The 12,040-nt window shown below is 42.5% G+C and overlaps 1 protein-coding gene across 1 annotated transcript in view; it reads left to right on the forward strand.

The window, feature by feature from the left end:
• The window catches only part of cntfr (ciliary neurotrophic factor receptor), a 202,228-nt gene that overhangs the window by 57,629 nt on the left and 132,559 nt on the right, over positions 1 to 12,040 (forward strand). The gene's annotated exons all lie outside the window — the stretch shown is intronic.

Below are 12,040 nucleotides of genomic sequence, written 5' to 3' on the forward strand. Positions count from 1 at the left end.
CTCTCTCTCTCTCTCTCTCTCTCTCTCTCTCTCTCTCTCTCTCTCTCCAAATCTATTTCATAATCAATAGCTACAACCAAATTGCACATTCTATTGTACAAATTCCCTGGTAGAAGTGTACAGCGGGAGTGATCGCAGTGACCTTATGTGCTCTGTAGCTGACTGGATTGTAGTCCGTCTGACAGTCCGTTTCTTTGATTCAGTGGGACACATAAACCTCCTCTTAAACACCTCGCTGTTTTTTGTTCTCGATTGAGTCTGCAACTCATGGAATGTAATGGTGGACTACACAGATAGCTTCTATCCCAGTCACAAAGGGGAAACACTGTAGTTTTAACACTAAGGTTAAACTATTTTAATCAATTGTTTGTTTTTTTATACCTGATTAAAGAGGTTCTCAGCTCCCCTCAGCTCCCATACCTTCCGGGTCCATGCTATGTGCATAAATAATAATAATAAATACATGCGGTACATACAGTCTGCATTTGCCACAGCCATGCAACATTAAAGTTCAAGCATGACCCTCGACTGTCTGAGGGTAGCATTGAAATTTTTGGTTCAAACTAAAAAAAAGCTGCATATTGTAGCTTTAAAAAGGTTCGCTAAGAGTAAAATCAGCATCCCTGTTTCATGCTTAGAATCAAAAGCCATTCCCAGAAAGCAGCAGTCTGTGTCGCAGACGTCACTGTGTGTGCACCGTAAATGTTGAGTTAAATTAGACCTTCATCTTCGCGACAGGGCCCAACAATAAATCTTTGCGCCCATGAACTGCCGGCAGCATTGATTTGACCTTAACTCACCTGCGTTGTAGCGACACTGCTCCTATTCGCAGCAGACCGACCCTGACACCCGCGCTAAGGCCAACGCAGATCATTGTCAATCCCACCGTCATCACTCATAGCCGTGACTTCATTCGGGCAGCAAGCTGATTGACCCTCAGATGACTGCTCCATTAAGGGGCAGACGGTGACCTCATGCAACCCCAGTCATCCTCTGCGATGCTAATGGTTTTATATTGACCTACTGAAACTCTAACAGATGCGCACGTGTTTTAGTCAATGTTCCTCGGTACTGCCCCAAAAATGTGCGCATGATAAATACAGTGTGTGCTGCATTGTGTGTTTCATATTGATTTTTAGTTCTTTTTATTTTCCTGAGCACCATTGACAGTGGATCCCGATGCGGCTGTGTGTTTCTGTAAGGAGGATGTCTGGGAAACAGTACACGGGAGCGTGCGTCTACTTTTAGTGCGCGCAGGTTGTGAGCACGCCCTCATGTGCGTTAAAAGAGCTCGGTCTCACACAATCCTGACAGTGTTTGTAATATTTTGCGCTCATCGCATCGCCTGTTTATGGAGACCGTGCAATAAATCATGGCAAAACATAACCAAACACAAGTGTGTGTTTATCAACAAGGGAAAGCTGTTTTCGGGCCTTGCACATTTTCGGCTGTGGATGTCACGCCGAGGTTAAATTGTTTCAGTAGTGCTGAAACTACGTTGAAATTGAGCCCTAAAGCACATTCGAGGTCATACTGTATAAAATATAGATATGTACGGAGTTATGTAAGGGGAAACATTAATTTCAATCGCTTCTACTTTGCAGTTTTATTGACCAGTATCAAGATTCTGACACTCAACACACAGTGTAGCTGTTTCACAGTAAGACCGTACCAGGAAAAGGAGCGGTTTTGCTCTTTGACTCACTTGAATATTCTCATGTCAAACATCTGTGCAGTGTTTATTTAGCTAACAGCGATAAAAAAACAATTTGCAAAGTAGATTGGAATTAAGTTAATAAGAGTCGTTCTATTTGTTATCCTGAATTTGTCAAGATAAAAGGCTAAACATCTAACAAGTATTGATCTGCTGTGAAATCCTGCAACAGCAAATTAAAATGGTAGCAGATCAGAACAGAAGGGTTTTTACTACAATGGCAGTAAAAAATACACTTTAGAGATTGAACATTATGATGCATATGTGCATCTCTGATGTATATCTGGTTCTAACAGGTCTAATTTGTTCCCTGATGACTTGTTCTTTTTGGACCTGCATTGTATTTTCAAAAAGTAAAGATGTCAATCAGAATCTAACTCTGGAAGTAAAATGGGCACACAGACAAGTTGACAAGGTTAATTACCACTAACACATTTACAGAGAGATAAAGGATGTACAGGCCGAAGATAGGAAGAGACACGGTGGTCAAACAAAAACAACCTCCACATGCTATATCAGCTATTCTCGATCCTTAAAAGTTGAGTTTTTTCTTGTGACATTGGTGCTGACACAAATCAAGTTCACATCAGAGAAATCACAGCTTTTAAAGTGCAGACACGTACCGTAGATCTTCTAATACGTCCCCAGGCGCTAACATGCACGCACAACACAAGACAAATGCTTGACAGTTGAGTTTTCTTTTTTTTATATTTCGCTCTTGAAAATTAGACATCATTTGGAAAAAGCGACACCTACTCAGTTTTTGAAAGCACAGACAGAAAGTAAATTATACACGGCTCATTTTAAAGAACAGCCGCAATTGAAGTCTCTTGTCAACATCAATAATGTTTACAGCCTTGCCCCAGATCCACTAGCTATGCTAAATTATCCACTTTAGTTAATGGTTTCCTTTCCAAGAATGAATGTCAAACATCCAGGGATTATTAAGCCCCCAGCTAAACATGGCCTTGAGTTTGTATGCGCCATTCATTTGAAACATCTCAATTTCACATCAGCTCTTATGTTTTCAAACTTTTCTATCCTCTGACTCGTTCTTTGTGCTCCCAGTGAATGTAGAAGACCGCATTTCAAACCGGATCGTCTCATGTGGTAAGTTAAACATGTACAAGTCAGCCAAAGGTTGAAATCCTGCCCTGCCAAGGGAGATTTCCAGCTTACAGGGTCTCAGGCAAGACTCCTCTGATTCATGAAGGGTGTGCAGAGGGAGCCAGCAAAGGTCTGTAAGTGTGTGTGTGTGTGTGTGTGTGTGTGTGATCACCAGAAATATACGGCTATAAACTGTCTCATCCTTTGAGGCATCGAGGGATCCTTCTGTTTTCCCCGACACTCAGAGACCTTGGCTGAAACATCCTGAGGAACTAGTTAATAATAATAATAATAATAATAAAATGGTAATAATGACAACAGAAAATTCAAAAATTCAAGCTCCCTAGAGGCGAACTCATGGTGGTACTAAGTCAGACAGTGAAAGGCAGTAAGAGTAAGGGAAAGAGAGGGGGAGAAGTCTTGAGGGGGATGTGGAGAGACAAGCGAAGTCACCTGGGACTCAAAGGGTGGAACACACGAGCAGAGAACAGAGAAGGACACGAGCCCACAGACGTGGAGAGCGTTACACCCCCCCCGGGGACAGTATAGGAGGGAAAGGGTGAAAGGTGTACCCACCTCTCTTGGCACCCCTCTCCAGCTTCCTGTCTAATCCAACTGAAGCTGCCATGAAATCAGCTCCCCTGCTCCTCGCCTCCTGCCTTGGGTGTAAAAAAAAAAAAAAAAAAAACACGGTAGAATGAAGCAGATAGAATAAACGGGAGAGCAGGGTCGCTAATCCACCCCGACGGCCTGCATGCTCGGGGATTTGGGACTATCACTTCCCGTGAAGGAGGAGGAGGAGAAGGAGGTGGAGAAGTAAGAGTTGGGTGCCAAAGAAATGGCTATGTTCTCCCTTTGCATCACATCCCTCGCCTCCTTTCTGTCAGTCAGGCTGTTAATATAGCCTTCCATTATAATATGGCAAATTTTCGACTGGCCACAGCTCTGGTGCTCGCTCTCTTTCTGTCTGTGTTTCAATCTATGCAAGCTCATCCTCTCCTCGACCAACTCCGTCCCTCCTCTGTCTTTCTTCGTCTTGCTCGGCCTCTTTGTGTTCACTCTGTCGCCCCATCTCTTCCTTCCCATACTTCTCTGCGAGCTTTGTTAATGCCCCTCTATCTCTAACCTCACAGTGAGCCAATTTAGCTCCCCGGAGCAAAGCTGTGAACTTTGTTGCCGCTGCCAATCCACAAACAAAAGACATCCCAAGGAGTTATGCCGATATGGCAGTTAGCAAACTACCCATAGGGGGAGGTTTCATACGAGATTAGGGGCTTATTGCTCACATATTGATATATTTAGTGCTCTAATGAAATTATTAATTCATTTCAATTCTGAGTAGCGTCTGTTTTCATTAGACAGTCTGCAAGAGGAGAGTCTAGATAACATGCAAGAATGGTCCTCAGCTCCAATTAAGGCAACCGAGCAATTAAACCAATTTTGACCCAGACCACTGGACCGTAAAAACCCACAGAGCTGCTAAACGCAGAAGCAACATCTGTTAATACAAACAAAGTTCAGGATGCTCCACTCGATATGCGGCCTTTTCTAATGCTGAAAGGATATATATGCATGAACTGTCACAGTAGTTTGTTTTTGGAAGTACACCCGAGCTCTTGTATGTGCGCTCAATTAGAAGCCATTGCAGCAGCAAGCTAACTTAGCTTAGCATTATGACTGGGAACAGGGGGGAAACGGTTCACCTGGCTTTGTTCAAAGCACAAACTATTCTTTCATAGCAACTGTTTGTGTAATAGTACGCTAATTTGACGAAAAGATTATACAGTAAAACAAATGCTATTGTCAGTTTCTCAGGTTTGTCAGGTTTCTTTCTGTGATGCTTAAACATGCATGTTAGGTGAGGTCTACATTAGGTACACACTGTAGGTAGTGGTGCAACGGACCACTGTCGATGCGTGATACGTACGGATCCCCCCCCCTCACCTCATGTGAACCGTGGATTACACAGTTCAACGTTAACCATCACAGTGTGAAATATAGTTTCACTGACTATCGTTATTCACCAATATTTAGTAAAATATGCGATCAGGACATCATTTATGGTTTTCTACTCTCCGATCTCTGATAGTGTTAGATTGTAAACGACACTAACGGCTAACAAAGGAAGGTTCCATTGAGTTCCATTATGATGCGTTCAGGCTCTGTTCAGTGAATATGAGTATTGGGTAAATTATAATGTTATCATGATGTGTTCAAATGTAATATTGTGAATTCAGTGTTCGTGAGAAACTTGAATACATATGGTTGTTTGAAGGAGATGTTCTCACAGGAACATAAATAGATGTTAAATGTTAATTATGAGCTGTTTACGCTAGCTCTAATAATACATCATTAAAACGTTTGTTTTAATCCATAAAAATACAATCTTATATTTCCTAATCATCTTAATTATGTGTTTTTAGGAAGAAAAAAAAAACACTGAAAATGACCTTTTGGATAACATTTAGGATTGTTGATGTTTACACTGACTTCAGAGCAGTTCAAATGATTTTTGCGACGGTGACCAGCTGCTATAACAAAACAAAACAAAAAAGGGATCTGTATCTGCCAATATGAATCATCAATGATAATTAGTATCGGCAGCAAAAAAAGCTTGATCAGGGATCTCTCCCTGCTGATCTAAACTGTGATCCGATCCATGACTCTGATCCGTGATCCGCTCACCACTAGCCATAGACATGACTGTGTGCTTGTAAACTTGCTGGGACAGGCTCCAGTTCCTGCTATTGGAGATATGTCAACATCACTGACCAAATCATGGATGGGAACTACTGTTGATAAGGCATATGGTGGATCAGGCTTTTGGGAGGGTCCATCTGGACTCAATGCTGGATTATTAGGATTTAGCCTATAATTGCTCAGTACACGAGTCCCAGATTGGCTATCTCGCCACTGATTCTGGATAACGTCTTGATGCTGGCAGTGGTGGCGAGTAGTTAGATGTTGGCATCGGTATGAAGAGCTGGAGGCAGAATGTTACAGAAGCAGCTGATTGGATTAATAAGGAGCATGCTGATGAGTGATTGGCTGCTACACGGGCAGGCGCGAGCCGACGCCTCGTGAATCCTAAAGTGAGGGTGTAATGAAGAAGTAGAGGAGAAAAAAAGTAAGAGAAAACTAATCCCTGTGAGTTTTCCAAAGCAGGAAAAAAAAGGTGCGAAATGAGGCTATCACTAAGCTTCAGCCTGCTCTGTCTGTCTAAAAGTTGGAGCCTGAGATCGAAAAACTGTTAAGGCGGGGAGTCCTACTCGCCCAGAAGAGATTGAACCTGTCACTTTAAATTAGCCAGTCGAAAAGGAGCGACCACACCTGACTGAGTAACGGGGAAGAAGCGGCGCGAGTGGCTGTTAACATTGAGGAACAGTATTACAGATCGCAAAGCAGAGCAACAACATTGCTTTAAAAGTTGCATGTATCGGCAGCTCCAACAAACCCTTTAGCCTTGTCATGCATACGCTGATATTCAGTATACTTTAGTTATGTTTTTGTGTCAACTCTACTTTAGTCTCTGTGTTGTTTTCTATGAGCTATTCTACTCCACAGGGCGTATAGAAGCTAATTGACCTTGCAGAAGCAAATGTGTGCGTTGGATCCAGCATATTGTGAAATAGCTGAACCGTGTGGTGCACTGTAGATCTCATCACATAGCTAATTATTATCAGCCATCTGCTAAATACATTTGCTCTGCCATCAGCCATATTGTGATGTTTTGACAGTGTCTCTTCTTCTGTATCGTCGCTGTTGGGCCAAAACCTCATACCTCCATATTTGTCATTTTCTAATTCTTTTTCATGAATCAATGCTATTGGTCACCCTTAACCTGTGTCGGTGGGTTTTACACATAACTAAGCAACGCAAAGTATTAAAAAGAGCTTGTGACGAAGTTCAGAGACGGCCGCTCGGTGTGGGAGATTCCTCTCGTGGGACCTCTTCCCCACCGCTGGCTGGCATTTCCTCTATAAGCCGCCGCTGGCCTTTTACAGCACTCCTCAGCCGGACCTCGTCTCTCCCTGAGGCCGTGGACGTTGTGCACAGAGAGAAAGAGAGAGGGCGCAGCTCGGATGTTAACATTGTGATTGCTGAGGAGACCAACGTAGCCAGCTAGCCAACGTAATGCGATGCACTCACTGCCTCAGAGACGGGGATTTGAAATCTTAACCTCGGTATCCTCAGTAAAAAAAGTGTTCACAGCGAGACACAAGCGGAATTCTAAGCACCTCCATTGTGTTTGGAAGGACGCAGAAATCACAGACCTCTAAAAAAACCCTGTTCATAACACAAAAGCAGAAATACTACGATGAGTTTTAATAAAACTCCTTTTACTTTCTCCCCCTGTTCTAGCGAAATATGACTCTCTGTTGGACTTATAAGTGTTGTGCTTTATTTCCAATCCGCTCGGGTAGAAGAGGTTTCCGGCACAGCGCTTTATTTTCCACATAAATAGGCAAACACAACACGTGCATGCTGAGATGGCTCCATTCAACGGGCAGAGCACATGGTTGAAGTGACATTCCGCAACAATATCGGTGAGCTATGACATCCATTATGCCACCTTAGGAAACTAAACCAACGATGAAAAAGAAGGGATTACGCGTGACACGCAATTTGTTTATGAGATGCCACATGAGTCCAAGGAGGTCATTAAATAAAAAGAAAGGACTGGAAAAACAGAGAGAACTGTATGGAATAAGACCAGAGAGTTAAACTCTGCTGCTGAGAGACAGTCAGTCAAGATGGCCGTGATCGGGCCCGAGACAGAAAACATCAGAGATTCTTTGATTGCCTGCGATTGCAGATAAGTGCAGTATTTTCACAAAGACCCATTTGTTTTGACAAAGACCGATCCCCGTCCCAAGAGACAGGTGAAAAGACAGAGCGAAAGAATGGAGGGGATGAGGGAGGGCTCTCTGGTATTAGATGCGAATGCTAAATGAATCTCTAAATTCTCTCTCTCTTTTCTGACATTTTCTCTCTGTTTTTTCATTAATATCGCTGTGACTCTAAACTCTGCTTTTTATTATTATTTTCTCACGTCTTTCATACTTTCCTTCCCCACTGACCTCTTTTCTCTCTGTCACCCTCTTCTCGCTTTCCTCCTCTGTTCGTCTTTTGCGTCTTTAACTCAAAACCGCATCAGTCCCGCGGCGTGAATAGAGCCAGCTGCCTCCTAGACAGTCCTAGCAGTAATAAATAAACGGACGACGAGCTCATGCTGTGACTCTCGGCTGCTGCACTTTGTTGATCGTGTTCTTTTATTGTAGCTATCGAGCTCCAAAGAGTTCGGCTGTATGGACCCAAACACAATCCAGTCTCATCCAGAGCTTGACTAAAGCTGCACATGCAACTGCAAAAAATAAATCTACCTTGTCAGCTGAAAGTTTCCAATCCTTACTTTTCATTCAAACCATTTGCCCAAAAATAATCACACACAGACGGGCCTCTTTCTCGTCAAGCTGACTGGAACCTGGAGGAAAAATCTCGTCAAAATGTTTGCATAATGAGACTTTCGGCAATCTAAAGTTTTAGAACCACCCGCTCCCGGGAACGGCTCATTTCTCACATAAGGAAGTTTTGTATTTTCCTCAAACCTTGTGTGACCTTGCCAAGGTGTAGCTATCCTAAGGAATTAAATGTTGAGGACAATTTTCAACCCACAGGACAAATCAGATTTGAGGCAAGTCTTTAACATTCTATCACAGATGTTGTGCAGTTTTTAATTCAGAAATGAATATTGTCACACAGTAAAGGCCCTGTTGCAAATGTAGGGATTCATTCTATTATTTTTGGAATGATCCCGCCATATAAAGACAGATTTTCTGACGTCATTAAGTGATTTACTTGAGATATTAGTAAACAAAATCACTCTTTTTTTTAATCATTTAACCAGGTTAGTGAATGCAAATCAGTGAAACGGCCATTATTTGTTACATGTTATGAATAATAGAGGGTCAAACATTCAATTTATGTAAATGTTCTCAGTAAATGACAAATAAATCGATTTTATTCCTGCCTGATGCTGCAGAATAATGACCCGTCATCCATCTGAGCCATTATATAAATGCAACACGATGGCCAATTATCATTGATGAGAGCCTGCATTAGTCTCTGGTCACTGAGCCACTTGTTTCCACTGGAATGGCTTTCTTTGTCCGCTTGGGACATCCCATTTAAAGAAAAACCACTGGCTGAGCGCTAGACAGACCTCTCTGAGAGGACACACGGAGGGATGGCCGATGGTCACAGACTCTCCGTCCACTGGTCAGAGGACAAACCCAAGGGAATCCGTGAGGTCATGTGAAGTTTTCTCCTCTAATTATGTGCTATTCATCACGAGGTCCTTGATATAAATCTGTCCTGTAGAAGTGCTGCAGTAACTGTTTCCTTCCCGTTCCTCTGTGACCTTCTGGCCGCTGAAAATCTGAATTCTAAATCATTCCCTTTGGGGAAGTTGTAGCAAAGCGGTATATGACAAATATAGAATAAAAGCCAACTATGAGGTCCCATGTGTCAAAACTGAATTTAAGTGGTTTTCCGTTAACCCTTAACATGCTCCTAAAAGACACCATTTAGCTCATTAACCACAGATGATCTGCTTTACTGCCAACCAAAATACCAAAGCCTAGCACACACTTTACAGTGATCACCTACGTACGTTTAGGAAGCCACTGGTTTCCATGAAATGATCCTGCCAAGAGTAGAGACCTGTTTAAGAGGGGTATTCCATTCTCACTTCACCGAGGAGCCTTGGGTGATCGATAACTTCGGCTAATGACTACTAATACTAATGAAGTATCAGTACAATACCCCGTAAAGTTCTGTGAACAAGCTTGAATCTTAGCTTTGACAGTAGCTTTTCGTGAACCAAAGCTTTTCCAAAATACAATGTGTACCAAGGGATTTTACTGTGCAAAGAAGAAAATAAACACATAGGGTGAAGGAGGAGGAGCTAGGAGGGCAGAGGTGGAGCATATGGAGCACTTTTTCCCAACGTACATCATGTCTTTAAAAAAATAGAGATGTTTCCATTGACGAAGAGAGTAGGGAGAGCCCCTTTCACCTTGAAATGTGCTGCGTTTCTGTCTAATCTTCTTTCCTCCTTTAAAAAATTACCTTTCTGAAGGGCGCTGGAGTTCAGGGAATCAATAGATCACTCAGGCTGCAAATGTATTATCTTACAAAGGGGAGGGGAGGGAGGAGGGTCGAAGACAGGGAGGGGATGAATGGCAAAGGGATGTATAGAAGCAGATGAGATGAGGTGAAGATGATGGAGGGAGAGTGGTGGGGGAGATGAAGGGAGAGCGGAGAAAGTGGAGAAAGTGGAGAAAGCGACGGATGTGGGGCAAATAGGGTGAGGGGAGCTTGATGTGTCATCCAAGGGAATGATGGAATCAGAGAAAAATGAGGCGAGGAGAGAGAAGGTGGAGGGAATCAAAAGAAAGGCAGGAGAAAAACATTGCGGGAATTAGGGAGATCAAGGACATCGAATGAGAAGGTGGTGGTTAAACAAATAGTAAATGTGAACGATTGTAAGAATAAGATTAAAAGAGACAAGAATAAACACCAGAATAAAACATTTCTGCAAACACAAATGTTGAATCTCGATGTCTCTCAACCAAAAACACAAATAATATCAACATCGATGCATATACGTGTATAAGTTATCAACATACTGTGTTGAACCGATCCATCCACCCTGCCCAACTCCCGACACAGACTTCAGTAAACTCTTATTAAAAGTGGTTTCGTGATCAATTAAAAGCAAATGTAATCCAGGAGGAAAATATGTTCTCTCGAAACGTAGCTGACAATAAAGTTTTGTAAAATGGGAACGTCATTTTTAAGAGACCAGGCTGGAGTAAGAGGAGTTGGATGGCAACAAAAACTGGATCACAAAGATTTTCAAGAGGAATAAAAGTACATTATGTGAAATCAAGTTCTATAATCACAAAAATTGTTAACGCTATAATTCGGCCAGCTTGTTTCCCCAAAATTAACCGCAACTGAACCTCTGTAAAAAAAAAAAAAAAACCTTTGGGTTTAATAATGCCTTTTTAGGAGGATGGGTGTTACACTGACTGTATATGGAAGTAAAACTGCCCCTTTCAGGCCAGTAGACTGTACAGGGATTTGTCACAGTTCAGTAAGGACAGCAACAGGATGTTGGGAGCCAAATGTGGACGTACAGGCAGAGAGTAGTTCACTGAGAGGTGACAGGGTTGTGTGCGGAACAGACGAGCAGGCAGAAATGACAGGAATGCAATAATGATTTGGGGGAAATATCAGTGTGAGCGATTAAACAGCTGTTTAGAAAGGTGTTTACCTCATTCATAACTCATTGCCATGTTTTATGCCCGTTTTTGGGAGTCAGAAGCTGCAGTACTTTGGCTGCACCAAAGTAAAATATGTGCTCTGGTAAACTGCCGAATATCCTCGCCTCAGGAGAGATAAGTAGGAGACGTTTCTACTTTACTGCCTCTTTGATGCCATTTCTCACAGCATTTGTCTTTATCTGCTTTATTTCTATGGCAGTGCCATTATATGAGTTCATTTAATGAGGTTGAGTGAAGCATCTTTCAATTACGATACGATTAGGATGGATCAACAGAGCCGCATAGGTATGATATAAAAATCCATCACGCCAGAATTTTGATAACTTAAATGCGCTGTCTGTGTGTGTGTGTGTGTGTGTGTGTGTGTGTGTGTGTGTGTGTCAGATCATTATTGTGTGCACATGCACTCTAATAAGATGAAAAACAGACTTACCTAAAGAGGACATGGACAGCAACTCTATCTATCTATCTATCTATCTATCTACCTCTCTCTTTCTCACACTCACACCTACACACACACACATGCAAACACACACCCACTCCACACTCCAGCAGACGGATCAATACAGTCTCATTTCACACCTTGTGCAGCTAAAGTTCTCCATTGCAGAGGCTGCAAAACATAGACAGGCAACATACATACATAGTCCAAAAAAAATTAAAAAAAAGCAAGACAGATGGAGAGACAGCTAGAAAGGTGCGAGGTAGGGTGACAGAAACAACCTATTCATAGAGAGCTGAATCCCAATAAAGGTTGAATATTTGAAACATGGCTCGCTGGGTGGTACGGAGCATTTTGGCTCCGGGCTAAATGGTAGTGGGTGTGTGTGTGTGTGTGTGTGTGTGTGTGTGTGTGTGTGTGTGTGTG

Source organism: Anarrhichthys ocellatus, unplaced genomic scaffold, assembly GCF_004355925.1.
Source record: "Anarrhichthys ocellatus isolate YVR2014 unplaced genomic scaffold, GSC_Weel_1.0 scaffold16, whole genome shotgun sequence".
In the NCBI taxonomy this organism is placed as follows: domain Eukaryota; kingdom Metazoa; phylum Chordata; class Actinopteri; order Perciformes; family Anarhichadidae; genus Anarrhichthys; species Anarrhichthys ocellatus.